At 40.5% G+C, this 24,211-nt stretch overlaps 1 long non-coding RNA gene across 1 annotated transcript; it reads left to right on the forward strand.

Moving 5' to 3' along the window:
- Window positions 1-766: 766 nt before the first annotated feature.
- LOC310898886 lies at window positions 767-6,839 on the forward strand. The gene is made up of 2 exons (XR_014583826.1): window positions 767-3,109; window positions 3,345-6,839. It is a non-coding gene; the product is annotated as an uncharacterized lncRNA (long non-coding RNA).
- Window positions 6,840-24,211: the final 17,372 nt, after the last annotated feature.

Raw genomic sequence — 24,211 nt, forward strand, 5'->3', positions numbered from 1 at the left:
TAAAGTCCTCAATGCTGTACTGCTCCCAGTAAGAGGCTTAAATGAACTTGTACTGGGTATTGAAATGTTAGCAGCAGTGGCTGGAAACTGGCATTGAATTAGAGTAATCTGGGAGGAGAGAGGTTGAAGAGCCTTGTTGCAGTTAATGGAATAAGATGAAGCAGAAGATCTGTATTTGCTCATAAAATTCCACTCGCCCCAAAATAAAAACAAAGTTTTGAGGCTTTTTGTGGGGCTGAAATGCCTATGCAGCATGGTGGAAGGCTTTGTGTTGAGTCGGTAGTGTTAATTCCTGCGGGGTACTGTGAACCCCTGACTTCCAATTAATGTTGATGTAAAGTGCTTACAGGATTTATGAGCTGGAATTAAGAAAAATAACCAGTGTGGACTGCTGCCACAGGCTCTGGAGATTCTCTTCTAGCCAACTTTGCTGCCACTAGAATTGCTTCTGGCAAAGTCCTGCAGCTTGCTTTCTTTCCTTTTCCGAAATGGAAGGAAATGCCAGATCAATCACGCTGTAGGCATGTGTTTCTGGCAGCTCCTTACAGAGGCAACTGGAGGAGCTTGGGGAGTTCAGAGACCCAGCAAGTTGTTCTCACTGCACTGCCACTGCTGAGGCAATGGGTGACCAACCCTAAAGCCTGGTGCACGGCCGGGGCACATTAGCTCGCTTTCAGAAGAGACTCCCCAGGTGCTCCACAGGTGATGGAGTAGCTCTGTGTCATTCCCTTCTCCTGGGCTGCGTGGCTGGGGGTATGACTGGGATGTGATACGGGTGCCTCAGCCCCCTGAGGGGGTTTGCTCCCACACGCAACGGCCACCGGCCTAATTTCTGGGGGTCAGGCAAGGGAACTCTGAACTGTGCTCACTGATTCCCTTACCTTTTGCAAACTGCACTAAGCCTAGATCTGATGGGGATGCAGCTTTTCAAAATATGTTTATTTGTCCTAGCAATTTTTGGTCAGAATTCCCCAAGGATTCTCACCTACTGAGGGTATAAAGCTGTGACTGAAATTATTCTGGGAATGGTATTTATCAAATAGATACTAGTCTTAAGTTTGTATTAACTTGTCCTTTGCTCAGCTTTGCTCCGATAGAGCTACTGTGAACATATTGCAGGTGACTCAGATGGCTCTGAATTTCATTTTGCTACCGCTTGTCTGATTATTCCTTACGGGAGGTGTTTGTAAAGTGCTTCAAAATCCACGTATGAACGGTGTCATAAAAGTGAAAATCTGCTCTTTGGCAATGCCAGGAAAAGCAGGCATTGCTGTGAATGTGGCCCGTGGAGTTATCCTCGGCAGCTCCCTTATCATTACTTGGCTTTATGAAAAAATAAATAAAACAATGGGGTATGACTGGGCTCATTAAAAACCTATTTTGTTATTAAGCATCCTATAAAGAACAGACTGTAATATCAATTACTGGCTTCAGCAGTTTTGGGAGATAGGAGTGCCAAAGTACATGAAAGCCAATATGCACCAATGGTATAATCATTGATTTTCATAGGACAATGGGAGTCAAGGATGGAAATTGATATTGCAGTGATGTCCTGGGTAATTGACCATTTAAGTGATTCGGTAGTAGTCCTGTAGGTGAGGGGAGAGGTGCCCCTCTTTGTGCCTCTTCCATACTAATGAGTTTAGTCCTTTGTCTTTTATGCTTGTTTCTTTTGTAGTAGAGCTCTAAGTACCTGATCTTGACTTGAGAGTACTTGGCATCTTGCAGGATCAGGAATTGTGCCTGATGAAGCTTGCTGCATTTAATTGAATTGAATCTCTCTATTCACTGTTACTGGCTCCATATATCCCAAGGGGAACACGGTGAAAGGAAAAGGGGAGAGCACCAGTAAACTATAATAGCAGGAAGAAGGAACTCATTTTAAACTGCTTTGAAACATGCCTTCGGTAAGCAACGCTGTCCTCCCAAGTGGCCAGGAGCTTAACTGTTGGAAAGCACTGCAGTAAACTTAGGTTTTCTTTCGGTGGCATAACAGAGTGTATTGATAACACTTAATTACAAGCACTGACTACAATGGGTTTTCTAATCAGGGAAAATTGTCAATTGGATAGGACCAAAAACCAGGAATCATTATGATCGGAATTTATAGTGAGGGTCATACAGAGGGTTAATAAAAGACTTAATAGATATTTGAGTAAAAGGCAAATCAGCAATTACAGTCCAATAGGTTGCTTCTAATCATTGCCTTTAACTGTCCATTAAACCTTCTAATGATACCATCAGCTCTAACGCGTAAATCTTACAACTACACCATCTTTCTAACATGTTGTAGTCATTTAACCTTTATAAAATATTTATAAGTGGAACCTTATTGTAACTGGAGCCCATATTTTGTGTCTGTGGTTTCCTCTCTGCATGCTGCTTATCGTGCGGATCAATAGTGTCTCACTGCTTCCTTGCACACCCCCATCTGCCTGTATGTAAGAAAGGAGAGTTTTCTTAAGATCAGCACCCCCGTGCTACTGTGGAGCTCTGCAGATGCATTTAATTACACACAAACATATTTTGAACGGCTTCCAAAAGATTTGTTCAGGAAATGCCAGAATGAACGTCCCAAAAGAGGCAGGTGCAACGCGGATACTAAGGGCTCCCATCTCGCAGCACGTGAAACGGGGAGGTCAGGCTCCGTGTGATGCCGTAATTAAAGCCGTGTTCCTCCTCTTCCTCTCGTGCCGTGACACCGTGCCGTGTGGCAGGACCCACATGATGGTGCAGGTGGGAGGAAGGCCCAGCGATGTGTCATTTGGTGGGTTCGCTGATAGCCCTTTTTGAAGCAGGAGGGTGTTTCTGAAGCAGAGCTCCCAGCTGGCATCACTTACTGCACATTTATTTGCATCACAGAGCAGCTGCAATTTGGATGAATGAGATTGCTTTCAGAGGAAACCAAACCAGATGATCTGCTGCAGGTATCCACCAAATGTGCCCCACTCCCTAATGCTGGGGACTACTGAAAGTGTGAATTGCCCTCAGCACCACGAAGTTCCCAAGCTTGAAGCAGACACACACCAAGAAAAGATTCATGAACTTTTGGGAGCTTGTGCAGCGCTCTGAATGTGCTTCTAGGGCCATACAAAGGCCCACATGGAATGTATGTCTTGATGCTTGCTGTTTTTGACCACTCCTCAGCTCTTTCAGATTTGCTCCTTTTTTATTTTCTGGGACAACTCCTACCTCAGTATTCTTTTCTTTCTTTATCAGCACTGTTTTGTGGTACAGTCCCTGTTTGCTGAACCTAGTTCTGAGCAGAACCCTGCTTTCTTCCACTGTCTCTCTCTTTCCCCCCCTCTTATTATTTCACACACACCTCGCTGCTCTCCTTCCAGATGGACTGTCTGCTGCTTCTGCCTCCCAGAGGATCCAACGAGGTATGTGCTGCAGCCCCAGGAACATAGCTGTGTTCATTATCTTGTACTGTGAGAAAGCTGAAAACTTCTCTGGGGGCAGAATAACCAGTGGCTGTACCAAGAGCTTGCTAACAACAGGATAGCTTCGAGGTGCAAGGGGCTGGCAGGCAGTGTTGTACAAAGCACAGCAGGATGAAGCTTCTCTTGGTAACAGCAACTGCACTTTTGGGGAGGCGCGGTGAATGCATAATCTGTTAAGCAGATGTGAACTGCTGTTCAGGTGGGAGCACACCTCTCAGGCTGCCATCCACTTGGATGCTTGCACCCTGGGTCCGGGAATCTTCCTGCAGCTGGGTCTGGAAGTGAGCTCATTAATGCCACCCCAGGGAAAGCTGAATCCCATGGATGACTCCAGAGAAAAGCTATCAAGGGACATTTGTGTTAGTGTTTCCATTCTGGGTAATGCATGTCCGCATGGCAACACTAAGGAGCCCACCTCCACCCCACAAAAGCAACAAGGACAAGTGCAAGCTGGGGTTGTTTTGGAAATAAAGCCAAGGGTTTAGCTTGTTCTGCTGTTATATTTGAAAACTACAAAGTTTTCTGTCTCCATTAATGTTCTACCCGTAATTTCAACTTCAATCTGGTCAAAGCAAACCATGAGAACAATACTGATCATAATGTTAGTGCACAAACTGTGCGTGTATTTTACATGACTATCCAAAATTAAGACTTTTTTTTATGTGTCTTTCTTCCTCTCTCTTGGCCTGTGTGATAATGAACAAATAATTCAGGCGATATTAAACTTAATTGTAAGTAGAATAAAAAGCAGGTGATTCAAAATTATTTTAAAACTGCAATTAAACATTTTCTTTTGAAAATACTTATTTTTAAAAAATCCTTAAAATATGAGTGTATGCTAAGCCCTTGGCTCAGTTAAAAAAAATACTTTTAGCTCTTTTAAACATTGAAAGTTTATTAATTTGGTGTCAATATCTTCAAGAGTCAAACCACTGAAGTCACTGTGTGTTTGAAATCATAGGTTACTGAGGCTCTAATCTAGGATTAGTGTTTTTCTGCAAGCGCACAAAAAATCCCTTATTTTGGCCTTTTCAAACAGTTCAGTTCAGTAATTATTTGACTGTAAGCTGAGAAACTGACCTCTACTGAAAAAGCAGAAAATCTTGCTTTTCTCTCCCAGATCTTGCTAGGAGGATCAGACTAATTAAAAACTTGGAGACAGCAGCTAAAAGAGACAATCAGATTGGTTTGCTGCTTTTAGATGAGTCCAGTCTTCTTTAACAAATAGATGTTTTTGAACAGAGAATTTGAGTTGACAGAAATTTCAGGTATACAGCAGGTTGAAAATTTTTCTTTAACTTGTAAAATAACTTCAAATGTTACGTTATGCATTTGGGCAGACTTAGGATTTTTGATCTAATCCCATCTGGGAGAGATTACCTGTGTGCAGATATCTGGTAAACAAGAGAAGTGCTATTCACAGGAGTCTGACTCCAAGAACCTGAAGACTCAGAATCATTGTATACTGCCCAAATAAAGTCTTAAATTAGTGTATTTGGTTAACAAACAGAAAATAAGAATGCACACCACCAATGAAAATATACTAATTAATGCAATTACAAAATAAGAGTAACGATTATTTAAAGTTTTCTACTTGATAATTCAAATAATCACGAAAATCTGTGACTACCAGCATAGCTCCAGGACCTGAAAATGGATTATCAGGAATTCAAAGCTGGTGGCTTAGCTTTCTTTACCCTTCAGACAATCTCAGTATTCAAGGTAGAAATTTCTGTGGCAAGATGGGCAATAGAAGAAAGGTTCTGTAGAAGGAGACTGGTGATTGTGTTTTCAGTAATTCCTCAGTGGCAAGACGCTTATTCAGCAGTTGCAGCTGAGTTGAAATGTTCTTACATATACTGAAATGCTGACTTACTCTACGGGAGCCTGCATTTATTTCAACATCTTGTGCAGTGATATGGTGTTTAGGTAGTCTAAGACTATGAATGGTCTTGTGCAGTTTCATTTTTTTCATTCTTATGCCTGGAAATGCTTTCCTCTGTACTTGTAGCTATGAGTAAATAGAAATAGAATGACCGCCGTAAGGAAATTGAACCACCAAAAGCAGTTTACCTTTGGATATGGACTTCATGCAGAAACAGCAGCAACAAAAACTCTCAGAAGGCTATTAATTGGGACAGGGAAGGCTGAGCTCTATTTTTAATTGTAACACTTTTAAATTCTGTGTTGTTTCTTCAGGTTGTTTCTCAATGGATTTAAATAGTTTGTGATGAATAAAATATTGATTGGTGGTTTCAGATGACAGATGCTTCTAAATCTGAACAAACATAACTAATATGAAATTCAAATTCTGATCAAACAAAAAATTAATATGAATTTCATATTTTGTTGCTTTTAATAAGCACAGATGTCTTGCCAGTGGCTCAGACTCTGTCAAGCATCACTGCATCATTTTTTTTTTCTGGGCTCAGATTTAAAGGTGTGGAGTTCCTTCTGTATTTGTGCTTTGCATGCAGAATCAAACGGGTTGATATTCAGGCATAACTGATGCAGATTTTCTAGAATGGTGATCATGGTTCTAATGTAGAAATCTAAACACTCTTTCCTCTTCCAGTACCATATGTGTTTAGTAATTCAGGACCAGAAGGGTCCTAGCTCACCAGTGAATCGTTTCCCATGTTCTTGTAGGCAATTTAATCACGTAATCCCCGTAACAGACTTCTGCAGCTCTGTACCTCCTACTGTTTACCAGTGGGTAAAATGATAAAATTGCTGATACTGTGTTATCTTCTACCATGTTACTGAAAATAGATAATGCCCGAGCCAAAATGAACTAGCACTTTGGTGAGCAGTGAAGCAGATGAACACAAGAATTGTTATTCATGTCAAAATATTGTGTATATAATCCAGTATCGTAAGTTAGGCAATGTCCTGTTCCAGAGTAAGGTTTAAGAAGCTCTTTTCTGAATCATCACACAGTGACTTTTCTCTGGGGGGTGGCATTTTTGCAATGGCTGTCAGTGGGTAACCCACCCAAGTTTGAAGTTTAGTGTTTCACCTGAAGGAAATGTTTTGTTGTTGTTTATTTCTGCTATGTAACTTGGGTGTTCTTCCTGTTTATATAAACGTTTAAGTTTTGCTCTTAATGCCTTATAGTGATGAGTTTCAGAGGTTAACCTGACAATTTTATTACTTTAAATATTTCTGCCTTTTATCTTTGCTACTTCTCTGAATGAAGGTATACCAGACCCATGGCTGACTGTGGCTATACCACTGATTATTTTATGTATCTTCATCATGTATCTTCATGTTGGCATCTTGCTGAAGCACTTAGTTTCTTCCATGACCTTTGAAAATTAGATGCCCAGAACTAAATGCGCTATTTCAGCTGAAGGCATACTAATAACTATAATAAAATGGCATGCTAGCATTATTTTTATTCTTTTCTGTATCATTTCACTACAGAAAATAAGGCTGAGAATCTCAGGAAATCATCTTTTCCCCTCCTTCTCCCATAATCCTAACATTGTTTGCCTCTTTATTTGCAGTTGTGTGTTGACCAGAAGCTTTTGTATTTGATCTGTTTACAGCAGTGCTCTTGTCTCTTTCCTGAAAGGTTCTAATTAATTTAGACTTTAGCATTGTGTAAGCAATTCAAACTGGATTAACGTATAGTGAACTCTGAATTAAAATCCTTGTTTCTTGCATTGCTGAGGGGACTGGTGAAAGCACGCAATGCCTTTAAGTTCCAGGGCATTTAGTTGATACAGCAGGGACCCAGAGTTGTCACCAATGTGAATGGAGTTTGTGGTGGTATCATCTTGGCTCTTACTAGAAAAAAGCCACTTTTTTCATGATTGGTATGTTTGTAGGTAATCTTCACTGGGAGGCGAAGACTGGCGTAGGTGTCTGAATGGTGACAGAGTGAAAACGCTGACACTGCTGCTTGCTCTGCATTATTCATTCTAAATAAGCCCTGGGGAAGTATTTTTGGTTTATGTCAGTCCGTCTTAAATGATATTTCTCCCTTCTCCAAAGTGGTGTTCTGAGTGTCCTTTGCTCCTTGGGTCAATGAGTCAGACAGCCATGTTATTACCATTCCTTTAATAACCTAACCAAGCTCAGTCTAAAGGTGTGCTGGTGCCTGTGGCATGGCCAAAGTATCCAACATTAATAATACATTAACAGTGATTAGCATCAATAGGCAACAATATGCCCAAGAGTGCAGGGTGAGAAAAATCTGAAGAAAGTTACCATTTACATCCCATCACCTCAAAACATTTAAAATGAACAACGTATACATGTTTGTACAGCAGCAATACAGTGTACAGCCTAGTATATATATATACTGATATATATAGAGAGAGGGATGGAAATCTCACTTCATGGCAAGAATGTAGACGGTATTCAAGGAGTGAAGCAGACACAACCCACTGAGTACACGGAATAGCAATGTATGAGAAGTGACTTATAATTTTAAATTCTATTGATGGTAGACAGGGGGTAGGTTGATAGGTTTAGTACTTCCACATATATTTTAGGTGCCAGAACAAAACAAACAAAAAAAACTTTGCCTAGTGTATATCTGAAATCTTATTAATTGCACAAGTTTTGTCTTGACAGCACTGCATCTGATGAAAAACGAATTTATTCCTCTAAAAATTTCAAGTGCAAAACAGTGAAAAATCTGTGTGTTTATGGCATATTTTCTATGTTTATAAAAGAATGGCATGAGCCAACCTCCCATGACATTTCGTACTAGATTGTCCGATATTACTTACAAGTTCAGCATTCATCCTTACGGTCCATGCAAGACTCATGCTAGACAGATGACATTAGATAGACATTACTCTGTCTCAGTCCTGGAGTTGTTCAGAACTCTGTCCCTGATTGCCGTTATTAACAATATCTGCCTCTTCTAGAGCACCTGAAGAAGACCAGGACTCTTCTGTGTTTAATGCTGCATAAGACAGGTGGGAGGGTTTCTACAGCCTAAGGTTGAAGTTGCCAAGGAAGAAGTGCAGAAGCATTTAAGTACTCAAAACAAATGGCCATTATATGTGTAGAATATACACATGCTTGTATCAGGGCACATTTTTGCAAGGGTGAGAATAGAAACCTGCCATTTGATTAAACGTTAGCTCTATTCTTCTAGGTATCATGGCACAGGTAATGATAAAAAAAAAAAAAAGGATAATCCATTTGCTACTGCTCTAACCTGGTAAGAATTTAATTCTCTGTGGCTGACTGATTCTGGAAGTGTAAAAAACTTATACTGAAGCAGACCTCCAGAGGTGATCGGTTTCATTCCCTTGCCCTGGTCTTCTCCTGGTTTGAATCCACAGAGCGGCCTGGTTATATTGGCAGTCATCACACAGACTGAGACTTGTTCTTTTATTTTTCTTAACTTCACATACTTCGTCCATCCTAATTATGCAAAGCATAGGTGCCTGAACTGATAGTTTTTCTTGATGCTAAAAACCTGATTTAGCATACTGGGTAGCAAAACGCTGCACTCTTTCAACCTTCCTCCTATTCCTTGCATGGTTTATGCAGCTTGTGTGATATCAACCAGCTACTACAGTTTTGTTTGTCTTGACTGTTACGTGTTCATCTTTAGCTTGGCTCACTGTGCTGCAAATGCCATAGCCACAGTTTCTAGTGATATATTTAAAAATTCTAATTCCGTCTTGTTACTGCTCAGTATGTCTGCATACTGTCAAACTGATCACAGCGTTCTCATCGCTCAGCGATCTGCTGCGGAAGGCCAACATCTTGCAGCACTCGAGCAGCTTTCATCTTTTCAAACTACTTGCTCCTGCTTATAAACATTCTGCATGGAACTCAGGATTTATCAGTATTTTATGAGAAGAAAATAAAATCTCATGAGAAATTTGTTTTTATTTACGTTTATTAAGTCTTCTGCTGTGATTGTAAAATATAGAATCTACTATTCCTTAAATTAAGCAACTGGTATTTTAAAATAATGTTCATCTCAAGTTTATAGAAGAGTCTTTGGATTTTTCCATTTTAAATGCATTTTCTGTTTTCCTGTGGGATATGAGTTATTTATTGCTTTTCTCTTTTCTTTATCATGGGATGTGAGGCAAAGATTATCCTTCTGTTCTCAAGGTATCATAGAGCTGTATTTCTACTTTTTTTCCTACACAGACCTAGTGTGCTGCCAACGACACTGCTTTTGATTTTCTTAGGTATCATTTAGAGAAGAATCATCTTTCTGATTTTAAAACTGCTTAAAGCTATTTGACTTTATTCCATGATCTGAAAGGACAAGAGAATGCTACAGACATAAAGTCAGCTCTAGATGCAACTGATGTGGAAGAAGTGATGTTGTTGGATGACTCCTTTTATATCTTTTGAGCACTGTCATGTGCCAGACCAAGTGGCCTCACTGCTTTCCCCATACCCACAGGAATGGATTTGCCGTTGTGAAGTCATGTCCTGAGCTTCCTCTGCAACCAGTCTCTCAATGACAAGAAGCTCCTTCCTTTAGGGGCAGATGCTGAGCTAATAGGAACATCCTTTTCTCCCCCTCTTTCTGCAGCTATGTCTATTCTATTTATCTAGAGGGTGATGCGTTTTCCCAGGTGTATGGACCACTTGTAGTTTAAGCTTCCTTTGCCCTCAGAGCAGCATTAAGAAATTTGTTGGAGTTGTTTTGTGACAATAAATAATAACAACTTGCTTTCTTAGGGAAATGACAGAGCCAAGTCTGGTTTTGTACAATAGACATGTTTAAATCACCTGAATTTGAAAGGGAGTAGAGGTATCCAAAGTATTACATGCCTGTGAATTTTGTGAGAACGGGTTGGTTAGTGAAGGGGAATAACCTTCTACATTTGCATCAATGTCAATCCATATTGAGTAGGAGGTTTACTTAATTCTAGTAATTGTGGAAGTACTTGATTTTAAGCAGGGGGACTCTCTAAATGGCCATTTACCGTTGGAAGGCTGTGTCTGGGGTTAAGTGGCTTCTCTGTCCCTTTTTCCTTAATTTCCTCTTTCTAAATCGGATAGCTTTTTGAATGCATCTTCTATATATGGCACAAGAACTAATTGTTGAAATTGTAAAGGATCCCTTTTTCAGAAAACAGGTACATTATGATGCTTTCAGAATGTAAATGTTTAATGCAGACTTCTTCCAGGAGATGGAACCATATCGATCCTGTCTTCCTAATCTTTACAACTTTATGATTTGTCTGGCTGCAATTGGAAAGCTATCCTTTGTGGGTTTTGGAGTGTTCTTTCTATTTATGCTGAATGACCTTACTAAACTCTGGATCACTAGGACTGGAATTACTGTCACTTGATTTCTCATCCTCTTTGTCTCTCCTTGTTGAAACAAGGCTTGGTTTGCTTTATTATTTGAATACACTGCACTCCATAACTTACTAATCAGTCTTTCACCAGGTAAACTAAGGGTATAGGCATGAAGGAAGGGAAAAATTCAAAACTTCATACACAGAAGTTTTAATTCAAGCAACAAAGCCAATATTTTTCAGAATATTTATTAGTCATTAAACAGAGTAAAATCAAAGCCTCCAACACCTTTTCTGTGTTGAGGTTGTAAATTAAGATAACAAATTCTTCAGTAAAGGCGATCAATTAAATGAAGTCATATGCAGACCATAAGTAACAGCACATTCACCACTGTAATGGAAGTACACTTGATTTTAGTAGAATGTGCTTTCTTTCTACGTAATGAATTATACATGCTTTTCAGGTTTTTGATCTGATTTTTAATGAGTACAACTACATCTTCTATTCAGGTGGGTATTCATTATTTGGCAGAGACTATAATTTCTGATATTATCAGTTGGTGACAAGACTGCCCAAATCTGTCTGGAGCAGACTTTGCACCTCATTACAAAGCAGAGGAGGAGATAGGGGCCGTGTGATGCTTTAGAGCAGTATGCACTATAGAGAAGATGGGTGAACAGCAAAAACTCTGAAGCTGTCACCCTCCAAGGGGCCCAAACATGATCGTTCAGAAGGTTAATGGTTTGCAGGTCCTTCTTCTTGGTGAGCGTTACTAGAAGTTTACCATCACTATGCACTGGGTTTCATTCATTTGAACCCAAATTGTTGCTGAAAATATCCATTAACGAACGGTAATCTATCCAGCAGATACAGACTCCCGTTCTGCAGTCCTGTTTATGCCATTATGTCTTTAATCCTATTTGTCCAGAACACATACTCCAGTCCACCCTCGCAATTTCTGAGACACTGAATCATTTCATTTCCCTAAATCCCTCTGTGACTAGATGATGGATTCTTTCAACTTGGTAATCTTGCACCATCACTGACATAACATATTCGGTAAGGGGGAGCCTTAAACTAAGCTCAGTGCTTTTACACCAAATTTTGGGGACCCTTATGCTTCTGTGGCTGCCTTGCTTAATGTCTTGCAAAAGTGAATTCTGTCCCATGAAGTGAATGGGACCAGAGCACAGTTCTGGTAGCAGTCTGGCTAGTTTGATAATGCCATCTGGAAGTAGTGCAAAATGGCATGTAAATAATTGAATTTCAAATGCCTGTGCTGTTATTTTGTTAATACTGCTCCATATCTGAGTACAGCTTCATAGAGATAGAGAAGTGTGCTTGCTGCTGCTCTTTCCTTTTCTAGTTAAGCTTCTTTGTATTTAAAAAATTTAAATGGTGGTACAGACAGAGCAAGGAGTAAATAGAGTACTGTCTCGCAATCTCCAGTAACAGATGTTTAGGGGAAAATAAAAGAAACAGGGCAAATGCAGAATAATCTTTCCCCGGTGCTATTCAACCTTTCTACAAATGGCAACTTGGGGACTTTCAGACCTGGATGTTTCATTTATACCATGATGCTCAAAAGCCTTGATGCGCCATTACCTCTCTCTAGTGTCTCTTTACACTTCTGGCTTCCACAGCATCTCATGTGGAATTTAATTATGTTAAGAACTGTTTCATTTTCTGTTTTAGACCTGCTCCATGCTGAATTCATGAGCTACTTTGTCCCTATCAATTATTTCCAAGAACTATACTCTTCAGTTATGCCTCTTCCAAGCCCAAGGGTCTGACTAGCCTTTTCTCATGCAGATGTTGCTCGTACTTCAGTCATCGTTGCCCGTTCTTTTTCCTGGTTCTGTTGCATCCTTTCTGAGGTGAGGATCAGCACTCCATGCAGTATTTAAAGTGTAGGCACACCATAGTTTTGTGCAATAATGAAAACTGCCTTTGCATCTGTTTTCAATTTCTTTTCTGTAGATGTTAGAGAATGTCTGAGTGCCTTGTCATGCCATTTACAAGGTCAAAAGCCGTGCTTCAGTGGCTTTAATCAGTCGTGCAATTCATCCAGGAAGACGAGACCTTACCCCTTTGATGTCTTTTAATACACCCTTTCTTGATCTTTAAGAGTTTCAGTGCTCCCAGAGGGCCAAATTCTCTCCAGTGGGTGCCTGGCTCTGGAGCAAGTAACTTCTTTGACCAGTACTTCTTTTAGTGCTTTCCCTGCATTGCCTCACAAGCAGCTACTGCTGTTTGCTTGCTTGCTGTAACTACTGCTCCCCGAGTGCTGTATGCAAAGGTGCTTCCCAGCTGTCACATGCCAGTCGGTTGGCTCTCCTTCTCTGCTTTATCCTGCTCCTCTGACTGCTTTCACATTCCCAGGGCACCGTGTTCTTCCTTCAGTCCCTGCTCCCCTGTCAGGGTCTTCCACGTTTCTGCATTACTTTTCTTTTTTTTTTTTTTTTCTCTCCCATCTCTTTTTTTTGCAAATCAATGGTAAAGTGTTTAAGTGATGGGAGATTGGAGGTCTGGGGCTCATTTTGTCAAGCAGCATACAAACATGTCAGAAAAGGTAATCCTCGTTCCTAAGAGCTTACTAGATAACTTAAAGGTAATGGGGGGCTCTGACAAGGGAAATGGAGCAGAGCAGTGAACCGTGAAAACCGGAGGTGGTCACAATGGCACTGAGAGTAGACATAGATCTGAGTCTGAGCCTGAGACCTGTAGTACTGAAACGCAGCATGGAAGGCATGGGTCTTGTGTTTATGTTAGGCAGAATCAAAAGTTTGATGTGGGCACCACTAAGGTGAGAGTGTGTTAAAAATTGAGACATTTTCCTTGTGCCTCAGCCCCATGTTTAAGTGAAGACTTCAAAAAAAATCTCTGATTGCAGCTAAAGTAATAAAAATACTAAATAAATACACCGTAAGGTTAATAATGAGCACACCTTGTCATAATGTTGTGTTCATGGTTTTATGCAGAGGATGTCTTAAAACCTATAACAAGATAAAACGTTGTTATTGATAGAAGAATCACTTGCTTAAAGGAAAAGCTACAAGATATTCCACTAGTAACAAACTGTTATCTGAGATACACTTTTATTCTAGTACTTTTTTATAGCATCTTAACATAAGGTGTTATCTTAGACCTGTAAGTACAACACATAAGGGTTTGGGAGGACAATAAATGAAAGTTGCTATAGAAATAATACAGGAGTGCTTAAGAATGACTTTTAAATGGTTCGGTGAAGTAGATATGGCAACAGCAATCTAAATTCTATCAGACAAGGTAATGGAGGGTAAAGGAGCTGGCAAGCAGAGTGACTGGAAATCTAAGTGATAACATAAGCCTAAACCATAGAAGAGCTTTGAAAAAATCTGTGCAAATTAGCCAGGAAACTAATGTATACATAATGGTTTGTAACTTGAAGGAAGAAAAAGGAAAATCTGGCTGAAAGGGGTCAAGGAAGAGCTGAGCCCCAGGTTTTACATGGGTTTTTGCTCTGTGTGCATGGAGGCTATGCAGCTGAGGGCTAAATTCCCATTTGCGGTGTTTTGACATGAAATAAGACCGTACAAAATAAGTCTGGTAACGGCCATCTGGTGAACCTCTTGGCTCCAAGCCAGAATCAACCGTACCTAAACCTTTCTTGGCAAAGCCTTGTTCTGCTGGTCCTTAAAACTTGCACGGCGATCTGCAGTCACCAGGGGCGTTCCCTTCCAAATGTCGGCACTTCAGCTTAGGGAACTTGTCCTCGTACCTCACCTTCGTATTTCTTCCTGCACTTTTGACCCTTTATTTCCATCCACATCCTTGGCTAATAAGAATGAGACCTTGCTGCCATTTAAGTTTGAATTTCATTTCATTAGTTTCAATTTCCCTGCGCCCACAATCATCCCTAATACCAGAGCCCTTGGGTTCCGGTCTGGAGTGACCTGCTCACCTCTGCGGACAGGGAACTTGGGTTAGTGGCAAAAAGGTACAGGTGCCGTATTTCTGTCTAGGTTTTTTTTTTTTTTATTTTACACAACAATATTTGCACATCAGTCTGATAGCTACTGGTAGCTACTATTTTGTCTGATATCCTGATATCTAGGAGCCACTCACAACTGTCCGACTCTCCATGTTAAGCCTGGAAGAAAATCCCGGCTTGAAAAAGAGAAATCAGTGGGAACAGAACTTGGTGGAAGGGTGAATATTTGCAGCTGGTGAACTCTAGACTGAAAATGTTGAGTCTGAAGTGTCCTGACAACGGCGTGCTTACTGACAGGTATTGAAGAAATACATCATAAAATAGAGGAGAGGCAATTTCGGTCCTCATATGGAACAATCAGTAAGAGCTGTTCCCAGTGCTTTTCAAGAAGTAGATGAGTGCTCACAGGTTCCTTAATATAAAGTGCTCTAAAAAGAAAGCTTAGCACAGCAATCCCGCCATACGACAGCATCCTGAGCGAATCAGGATATCGCGTGTACCGCAGGGGAATCCTGGGGGGGTGACAGATTTTGGACGTGTGGATGGTCTGGCTGCCGTTGGACACAATGAAAGAGCAGATGCTTTGTTGAAATTTTGATTGAGGAGAAGCCTGTTTTTAAGTACCTCATCCAACACGGTTCCGTGAGGATTTAGAAGGAAGGATGTTCAGACAACATGGCAGATAAATGCCTTTTCTGTCCTGGTCAGCGCTGCAGCTGTACTCGGTCTATCACCAAAGCCTGAGCTTCTCAGCACACGTGGTATTTGGAGCAACTAACTGTTGACTTCATAAGGGATACGAATTTGATGTAATGGGCTATATTTTTAGCCATTTGGATAGTGCCACGCATTATTCAGTTTTGATTAGCTCAGTCAGTGCACAGGGCTAGTAAATGTTAAACATTAATATTAATCACGCCGCGGTGCCTCTTGCAGGCTCTCAGCATTCTGGTCTTCAGCCAGAAGTGCAGGTGTGCAAATGAGGAATGTTTGGGTATTAAGAGCCAAACTTCCCTGCCTCTCACACCTGCACATGTTTGGGAAATAAATACATCCAACAAAAGCTCTTCTAAACCATTATTGCCCAAGTGTTCCCTACCCAAACACTCATGAGGTATGCACATGTATATAAAAGAGACAGATTTTATTCTGAGAAGCGTAGAGCATATGTATTACACAGAAGTTGATGTGATCTTGTGCTTATCAGAACAGCAGCTTGTAGGAGGTATTTGATTACCTGCAAAGTTTGGCTGTGTCTCGGTAGACTGCTATATGATTATCTACAAAGCCTCATCCTGCTCGCGCTAAAGTCAATGACAATGTTCTCGTCTCCTAGTCTTTAATGGGCTGCGTCCCAGCAATACTTCATTAGGCTGCTGTTCACAAACATGAAGTTGCAGTTATGATATTTGCAAATATCTCCTTGTTTGTTTGTCTGTTTTAAGGAAGACGTTTAAATATTTTCACTTGCCTCCCTTCTGCATTGTTTTTGTTATCTTATTGTAGGTTCGTAATTTTTTTTAACACTCAAAATTGTGGAGTCAGAATAACCACAGGAGTAAGTGGTATGTTACTCTACAGATTTCAGTGATGTTATAGACACGTAATTTATAATCCATAGGGCTTTGTTTCTTCAAATGCAAAACCTGGCATTAATGATGTCATTTTTTTGGTAAGAAAACCTACTTTGAACGCTGGTTGCTGCACTGTACTTTTGAAGATATTAGTCCAGAATAAGTTAGGAATTTGGTAAAGTGTTCTTGCGAAAAGGATCAGCAATCAAATAACATTTACTGAAAGTTGCGCAGACTCTGCTGAAAGCTCAGCTGCCAAGAAGCAAGGTCTTTGTAGCACAGGATATACAGACACCTAATATGTGACTTCCAGAGGTGAAGGAGGAGATAAGAAGATCACAAGTGATCCACAGCATCTATAACCGATAAACCTTTTATCAAGCAGAGTCCGATCCTGACTTGCCCTACCCAGGGAGCTCCCTAAGGAAAATATAAGTGCTGGTGAATCCCTTCCTGGCTTCCTGTGAGACAAGGAATTTGGGAAGAAGTTAGCGCGGTTACTGTTAGAGCTTCAGCTGCCTAAGCTAGCACGCTCGCAGCGCGGTGGTGGCACAGCTGAGGAGAGCACAGCTGGGCTGCTACAGAGCTGCTTTGGTTTTCCCTTTTAGCAGTAGAGGTGAATCTGACTTAATGGGTAAACTCTGGTGAAACCACCGTTACAAGATGATGCTGGGGAGTATTGGCAGATATTTGGAGTGAATAAACAGCACGAAGGGAAAGAATGAAACGCGTCACAGAAGAACAGTTATGAAAAGCATCTTATTTGCATTGTGGCGCTAGTGGAGCCACATTTGCTTACGATAGAGCTCATTTAGTTGCTATATCCACCTAAAAAGATCACTGTAGGCTTCATTTGTCTGCATGGCAATAAATATTTCTAAGGTTCAGAACCAACCATTTGTAGCAGGAGAAGAAATAAGTGAATGGCAGTAGCTGTTAAGACATGATTAAATGTGATGTATGTCAGCAGTGGTTAACTTCTGAATGGCTGGAGGCTACTTCTATTCTCCGGTAGCTGTTTGGTGACCAGAAGCAGCAGCTTTCTTTCTGTGGCATTGCGTGACCTGTCCTTGATTAGCGCCTGGTGCGTAACCCTCCCCTTTCAGCGATGCCCTTTAATTTGGTGGGTCTGTTGACCTGACGGCAGTCCTAGAATCCAGGTGCCTCTAAGGTTTCAGTAAGACCTGCAAACCAAAGAGTTTCAGCCCTCAGATTACTAACTGGCCACTCCTTTTAACTATGGCTTTCCAACCTAGGTTAGGGGTCAGAGCATGGCTGAGCCTTTAGGGCAAGCTGGAAATAAAATGTCCAAATGACAAACGTGACAGCCTGCATTGGCACATCATTAGTATGGGAAATAGTACCACGGAGTCAGCCCTCCTCCTCTGAAATGCTAATGCTTGGTGAATGCACTGGACGTGAAGTCAGGAGGTTTCCCATATTTAACCCTTTTTAAAAATTCACAGAAATATGTTGCTTCAAGGGACGCAGAAGAAGATTCCTAGTGAAGTCTGTGGCTCCACTTGCATGATTTAAGCGAAATGTCCGCATAAGGTCTCTGCTGATTTGTGAGCCTTGGCTGAGCACCTTCCTTTATTGCTCTTCTTTGTCACCGCAAAGTCAGTAATGTATTCAACATATTTTCCATAATTTATAACCCTACCGAGACGAGCAGTGTATCATTTGCTGCTGTAGGAACCAGTGACTGATTGTCCTGGTTCCAGTTAGGACAGAGTTAAGTAGCTCATAGTAGCTGGTAGGGTGCTATGTTTTGGATTAGGATGAGAAGAGCGCTGATAACATGCTGATGTTTTAATTGTTGCAGAGCAGTGTTTACACCAGGCCAAGGACTTTTCGGCTTCTTGCTCTGTCCTGCCAGCGAGCAGGCTGGGGGTGCAGCAGGAGCTGGGAGGGGACAGACCCAGGACAGCTGACCCAAACTGGCCAAAGGGGTATTCCATACCATCTGACGTCATGCTAAACAATATATAGGGGTGGCTGGCCGGGGTGGGGGGCCGGCTGCTCGGGGATAGGCTGGGCATCGGTCAGCGGGTGGTGAGCAATTGCATTGTGCATCACTTGTTTTCTTACACATTATTATTGTTAATACTATTACCATTATCACTATTATTATTATTATTGTTATTATTATTTTCCTGTCTTAATAAACTGTCTTTATCTCAACTCACAGGCTTCACTTTCCTGTTTCTCTCCCCCATCCCAGAGAGGGAGGGGGGAGGGTGAGCGAACGGCTGTGTGGTGTTTAGCTGCCAGCCGGGTTAAACCACAACACTGATCGAACTAATGAAGTCCAGGGGCCACGTGCCATGTTGCAGAGATTCACAAGGAGTTAGCGTGTGTTTCTGGAGATGGGGATTGACTCAGTTAACCAATATTAAAAAAAAAAAAAGGTGAAATACACATCTGATTCACAGTAATACTCGTATCCCTAGGAATAGCTACTAATACGGCTAGAGTGGAGAACCTAGAAAATGAAGGTGCTTTGAAGATAGATTGGTAGAAATAAATTAAGGATCAGAAAAATTCTGCATCAAGCCAGCTACAACTGAGTATCTTCACTAATATTTTTTTTCTGCTGACAACAGAGACCCCATGAGAAGTCTTTTATTTTTTCTTCCCGAAACAGAAGATTTGTGTCCTGCGATGCAGTTCCATGCAGGCTAAAACTACAAGAGCACTGCTGGAAAATTGCAGGAACAATGATTTATTCCTGGGCTGAGAGCTGAACAAGGGAAAACACATAAACACTGCACTATAGGCACAAAAGGTGATTATTTTTGCCACATGAAACTGCTTTAAAATTCATGGGGAAAAGTAATTTTTGATAGTATGGTGTAGGTGTTTTAGTCCTTATAAAAATAGCTATGGAAGGAATGTTTGTTTGTCAGAGACTGCTATCTTTGCTTTACCACTCAGGTATTTTTAATGACTTTTCTTGAATAAGACTGAGTGTAGTTATGTTTATTGATGGATGAATTTAGATGATTACAGCAGACTAAAATTGCAGAATCTTTATGATAGCAGAAACAAATCTGTGGCCTTACTGTTTTTTTTTCCTGAGCAAGTTTCTTGGGAGAAAAGATGTGATCATTCTATTTGATTGGATTTTTTTCTTTCTGGTTATATGTAAATATTTTGGTGGATAAATGATTTTCTGGGTGCTAGACTCTGAATCATACATGAAGTAGGAGTTTTGCCACTAAAATATATATAAAAATAATTGTCTGTTTCTTTGTCAATGTTTACAATTTATGTAATTCAGATTTAGTATGTTCTTCATGACCCCTAAGCAGAGTTGTTTTGCCAGATGTTTGTTTTTAATTCTCCATATTCCCCAAATTTCTGGTCCAATCTTCTGTAGATCAGGGTAAGGTATTACCAGCTAGAGATGAAAACAAAATCCCAGTTAAGGTCTCTTTTTATTCTTTTCTTAAAAATTATTTCCACAGTATCATTTCAAAACCAGAAGAAATCAGCTCAGATCCTGGAATGCAGTAACCACCAAAAGCTTTTTCAGGCAGGAGAAGGAAGATGTTGAGAAAACCACGCGAGACCTCTTAGCCTTAGCACTGCCAGAGAAAAACTGTAAGGTTGAAAAATCACGAGATTGTCGTAAAGACTGTAACATTCGAGTGAAATTCTCAACTCCACCTTCTTTGGCTTCTGATTCCCTGTTTCTAGAGGATTTATTTGCTCTGTGTTTTCTATCTTTGAAAACACAAAGGCTAGCGAACTCTTAGATGCCAACACTGAGATTTTTATGCAGTCTCCTGATTCCAGTAGCTGGAGCTCTAAGAAAAATCTTGCAAGTCTGTCAGCTGCTGTATAAGCAGAAAGCGTTGTGTATTGTTTCCTATAGATACACATTTGCTCTTATTTACCTCTCACACAGTGCTTATTCGCAGTTTTCAGGTGAATCGTATAGCAGACATATGGAAAAACATACACGTTTCCCAGACTTCCCTGCTTTTTGATAATCCCAGCGAAAATTGAAACAGCCACTTGTGCCAGATTTCAAAAGGCAAATTCATTTTCTAAAGCATTTGAGCTCTTAGCTCCCCATTGATCTTTGTGCAAGTTAGGAGCCAAGTGCATTGCAAATGCCTACCTGCATCTTTACAGATTTAGGCTATTGCAAAACTGCATCAAAGGGACCTTCAGGCAAGGCTGCAGTTCTTCGGGATTGGAGAGAAACTACTGCGCTGGAAAGAAAAAAGGATAGGGAAATACTTTCTGTTGGATATTTTTTCATTATGTGTGATTAGAAGTAATGACAGTGTAATTTGTATAGGACTGTTCAAAACAGCATGGTATTTATGCACTCGTTTGTTTTTATCGAGATAGGTTATTGTATATTCATAGGACAATGCTACCTATTCTTTGGGAGAACCGGTATGCTATCTTGGTATACGTACTCTTGCTTGATGCGTAAAACAAGATTTTAAGATGTTATGAGATATATATATGTTTTGTTTTACAAGCTCAAAAGCAGAACAAGAGTGATTTAAAGGAAAGCAACGTTTAAATATAGAAATCGATTTGATAAGGGGAGCCTTGGAAAAGGTGAAGTTCTTTGTATTTCTCCAGCTTGTGATTCCAAAGCCCCCCAGCCTTTTGCTTATGCAAAACATCTGCCTTCAGCTGTTCCATTTTTCAGGAAAAATAGCTTGAAGGAGAGGCGCCAGTTGTCTTTTATGTTTCTATTACTTTAATTTTTACTGTTACCCATATGGCTTTTTTGGAAAATGGTCTTCCCCATAATGTGTGATAGTCAGGGTCTCTGGCATCTAATCGTACACATTTCTGCAGTGCTACATTGCTTCCAGTAATTTGCTTTTTCATTGGGGGGGAAAAAAAAAATCCATCTTTATCCATTCCTCTAGACCACACAAATGTAGAACACAAACAAATGAGGAAAAAAATGGAAAAGAATAACCCATCTCAGAAAAAAGTACCACCTAAACAAAATGAACGTACTTTTGTGGTCATTTTTTAAACCAGCTGCTCCTGAAGGTTGTTACTGCTATCAGTGAATCTATTTCATGGATTGAAAGTAGCGTGGACTTCTGTGATGGTCTAGCTGAAAACGGCTTTTGCAAAAACCTCTCGTTCTTGCTGGTTTGGTTTTGAGCCGGCCACTGCTACCATCTGGAGACCTCAGACATGAGATGAAAATTAGCAACCTGCCTGGAAAACTTAGAGCGAAAGCCTTCCCCGCGTCCAGCAGGCGCGCGGTCAGCACCCAGTCCCACACCAACTGAAGCCTGCTTGCTTACAACATTTGGGATTTGCTCTGGGGGTCAAAGCCTCTTACCCATGAGTTGGAGCCTACTCATTTCCACGAAGAGCCTGAGGGAATCGTGCTAGGCCAGGGCACGGAACAGGTAAGGGCTGGGCAGATCTCCTGTGCGGTGTCTTTGGGGTCCTTTGCCAAAGACCGTAAGACTGATTCAGAACGGACTGGTTTCAATTGAGTTTAATGTTTGTTTCTTTTTCTGATATCATTTTCTCAGAAATGCAGCTGTATCAGCGAACTGATTGACAAAACGACACGGGTAAAAATATTGTAGGTTAGATGAGCATGTAAGTGGTTGGTAAGGCATTAACAGTACTTTCAAGACAAAAGGAACTGTGTATCTGTATGTATATGAAGCTGAATGTAAACCTGAGTGTTACCTCCTTCACAGCACAGTTTTCTTACCTAAATACCCCATTTTTTTTCCAGCTTTCCATGTTTTCTCAAATTAGCTTCATGAAATTTTGGGGAATGAAAGAGCACAATGATTGCAGAGCTATTCTGTGAGAAAATTCCCACAGTCTAGCTAGCCACATGAAAGAAAAAGCTCTGCTTGTTCCGTTGTGAGCTCTTACGGTATAGACAATGAATCCAGCCCTCTCATGTTTTCAGACCTCTCCTCATTAATTGTCAGTGAGAAATTATGAAGGCTGCAGACAGATAATCTTACAATAGGTACCACAGAGCATTTTTCACCATGTGTTTTCAGTTCAGACTAAACCACTACTTCAGGTTCTGTGGCATAACAAATTGATGCAGGTTAGGTTGCTTTTTTTTAAAAAAAAAAAAAAAAAGATAAAATTTTGGGGGCTCAAGGCAGCTTGTGTTCATTCTTAGTCTGTTTTGTAAGTGATGGAAATTTGACAACTTCAGTTTATGAGCTAGAGAAAATTATGGTGTGCATTTTTTTACCTACTTGCTAGCGAAAATCCTGCGAGGTGCTGAGCTGTTCATACTAAATACCAGTTACTTTCATTGAATTAGGTGAGAGCTGAAGATGCTCAGAGAACTAGGTTCCTCTCCTGTCTCAGTGACTTCTTGTTGACAGGCTACCAGCCCTTATAAAGGCGGCTGGTTGTGTCTGTTTTTCAGCATGCACGCTGGCTGACAGTTTAGTACTGCTAAAATGAAAAGCTAGTTAGCTTTCCCCCAAATCCCATGCAGCTCTTCCAAGTTTTTTCTCGTGTGCATGTGTCAGCACACTCACACTTGAACACAGCACTCAGCAATAATCAGAGATAACACGTTGTACTGAAATTCTCTCTGCTTTATATCATTCAAATGTGAATAGGATAATTGGGAGCATACTTTATAGCTTAGACCCTCATAGAACAAATGCAGCCACTCTCTTTATTTTTCTTTTTTTTAACTTCAGAACTGCCCACAGAAGTAAAGTTTTTTTTTCTTTTTTTTTTTTTTTTCTTGTGATGAGTATATCTTGCTATTAATTAGGTTTTCTTCTGTGGGCATCTGAGCTAACGGCTGAGGGCAATGCAGCAATGAGCTAGCACGAACAAATCAGCCTGACAGCAGCTTGGGTTTTTCGCTGCCAAATGGAGCCATTGTTGAGAAAAGTGCTAAGAAAGACACCTAGATTTGTTGACTATAGAAAGAGTACTATTCTATTCTTTCTATTTATTTTTGTAATTGTAACAATACAACCAGAAATTATTTTGGATCCTGAGAGGCCATGCTAAATAAAAACTGCTGTTTGGCATTAGGGCAATTAGGGTACGGCATTGTGCATGATAATTTACATATAATAGAGAAGAAGGCATTTGGTTTTTGTTAATTGGGTTACAAGGCAATAAAGCTTTGCCATTTATTAATTTGTTAGCTGGCAATGCGGTGGGAGCAAGCAGGCTGCTTTGACACGACCCGTGTCAGATGACGGTGTTCTCATGCATGAGCGGTTTGTCGGAAACCCTGCAGGTCACTGTGCGCTGAGTGATGGTGTTAACATAAACACAATGTAAATGGCAATCATTTTTGTATTGAATCTATAGAATAAAGTGTCCTAAATGTATCTTGATACATTAATTTAAATCGACCTTTAAATAGGTAAACGAGCCATAAGGAGCATGCTTGCATGGGTGATTCTTTTGTGATTTTCTACAGCGTTGTGCCTCTGTGGTCATCTTGCTCTACTGTGCTAAGAAGCCTGTGAGCATGAAATACAGAACAAATTTATCGATATTTTTATTTGCAAGAGTTCTTCTTGCATCCGATAACAAGAGGAATATTAGCATTGCATCTTGGTTTCTGCCCAAGCAGACTTGCGACTTTCTGTAATACTCCTCAGTGTCTGATCAGAAACAAACCTGCTAAAAATCAAGTGGTTAACTGAAGCCTTCTTAATCTTAATCTGATCTGACAGTCAATAAAAATGTGAGTAGACTTTATTAGTATAGCAGTAATAATTCTGCCATTAACAGGAAGAAACTTGTCTTGGATTTACAAGGCACTAACTCTTTTTCAAGCTTTTACTATTTCCATTCTGGGACTAGAGGAGCTCAGAGGTGTCTGATACTGGGTTATTTTTCTTCTTGTGTGTCTGAGTGTATTTGCTGGGCCAGACTTTATGGGAGAGATAAAAGGTGGCAGAAATTTAGGAAAGCCTTTTTGTTTTAGGAATCCTTAAACCTGGACCAAAAGAATA

This window comes from Anser anser (assembly GCF_964211835.1).
Source record: "Anser anser genome assembly, chromosome: 4".
Classification (NCBI taxonomy): Eukaryota; Metazoa; Chordata; class Aves; order Anseriformes; family Anatidae; genus Anser; species Anser anser.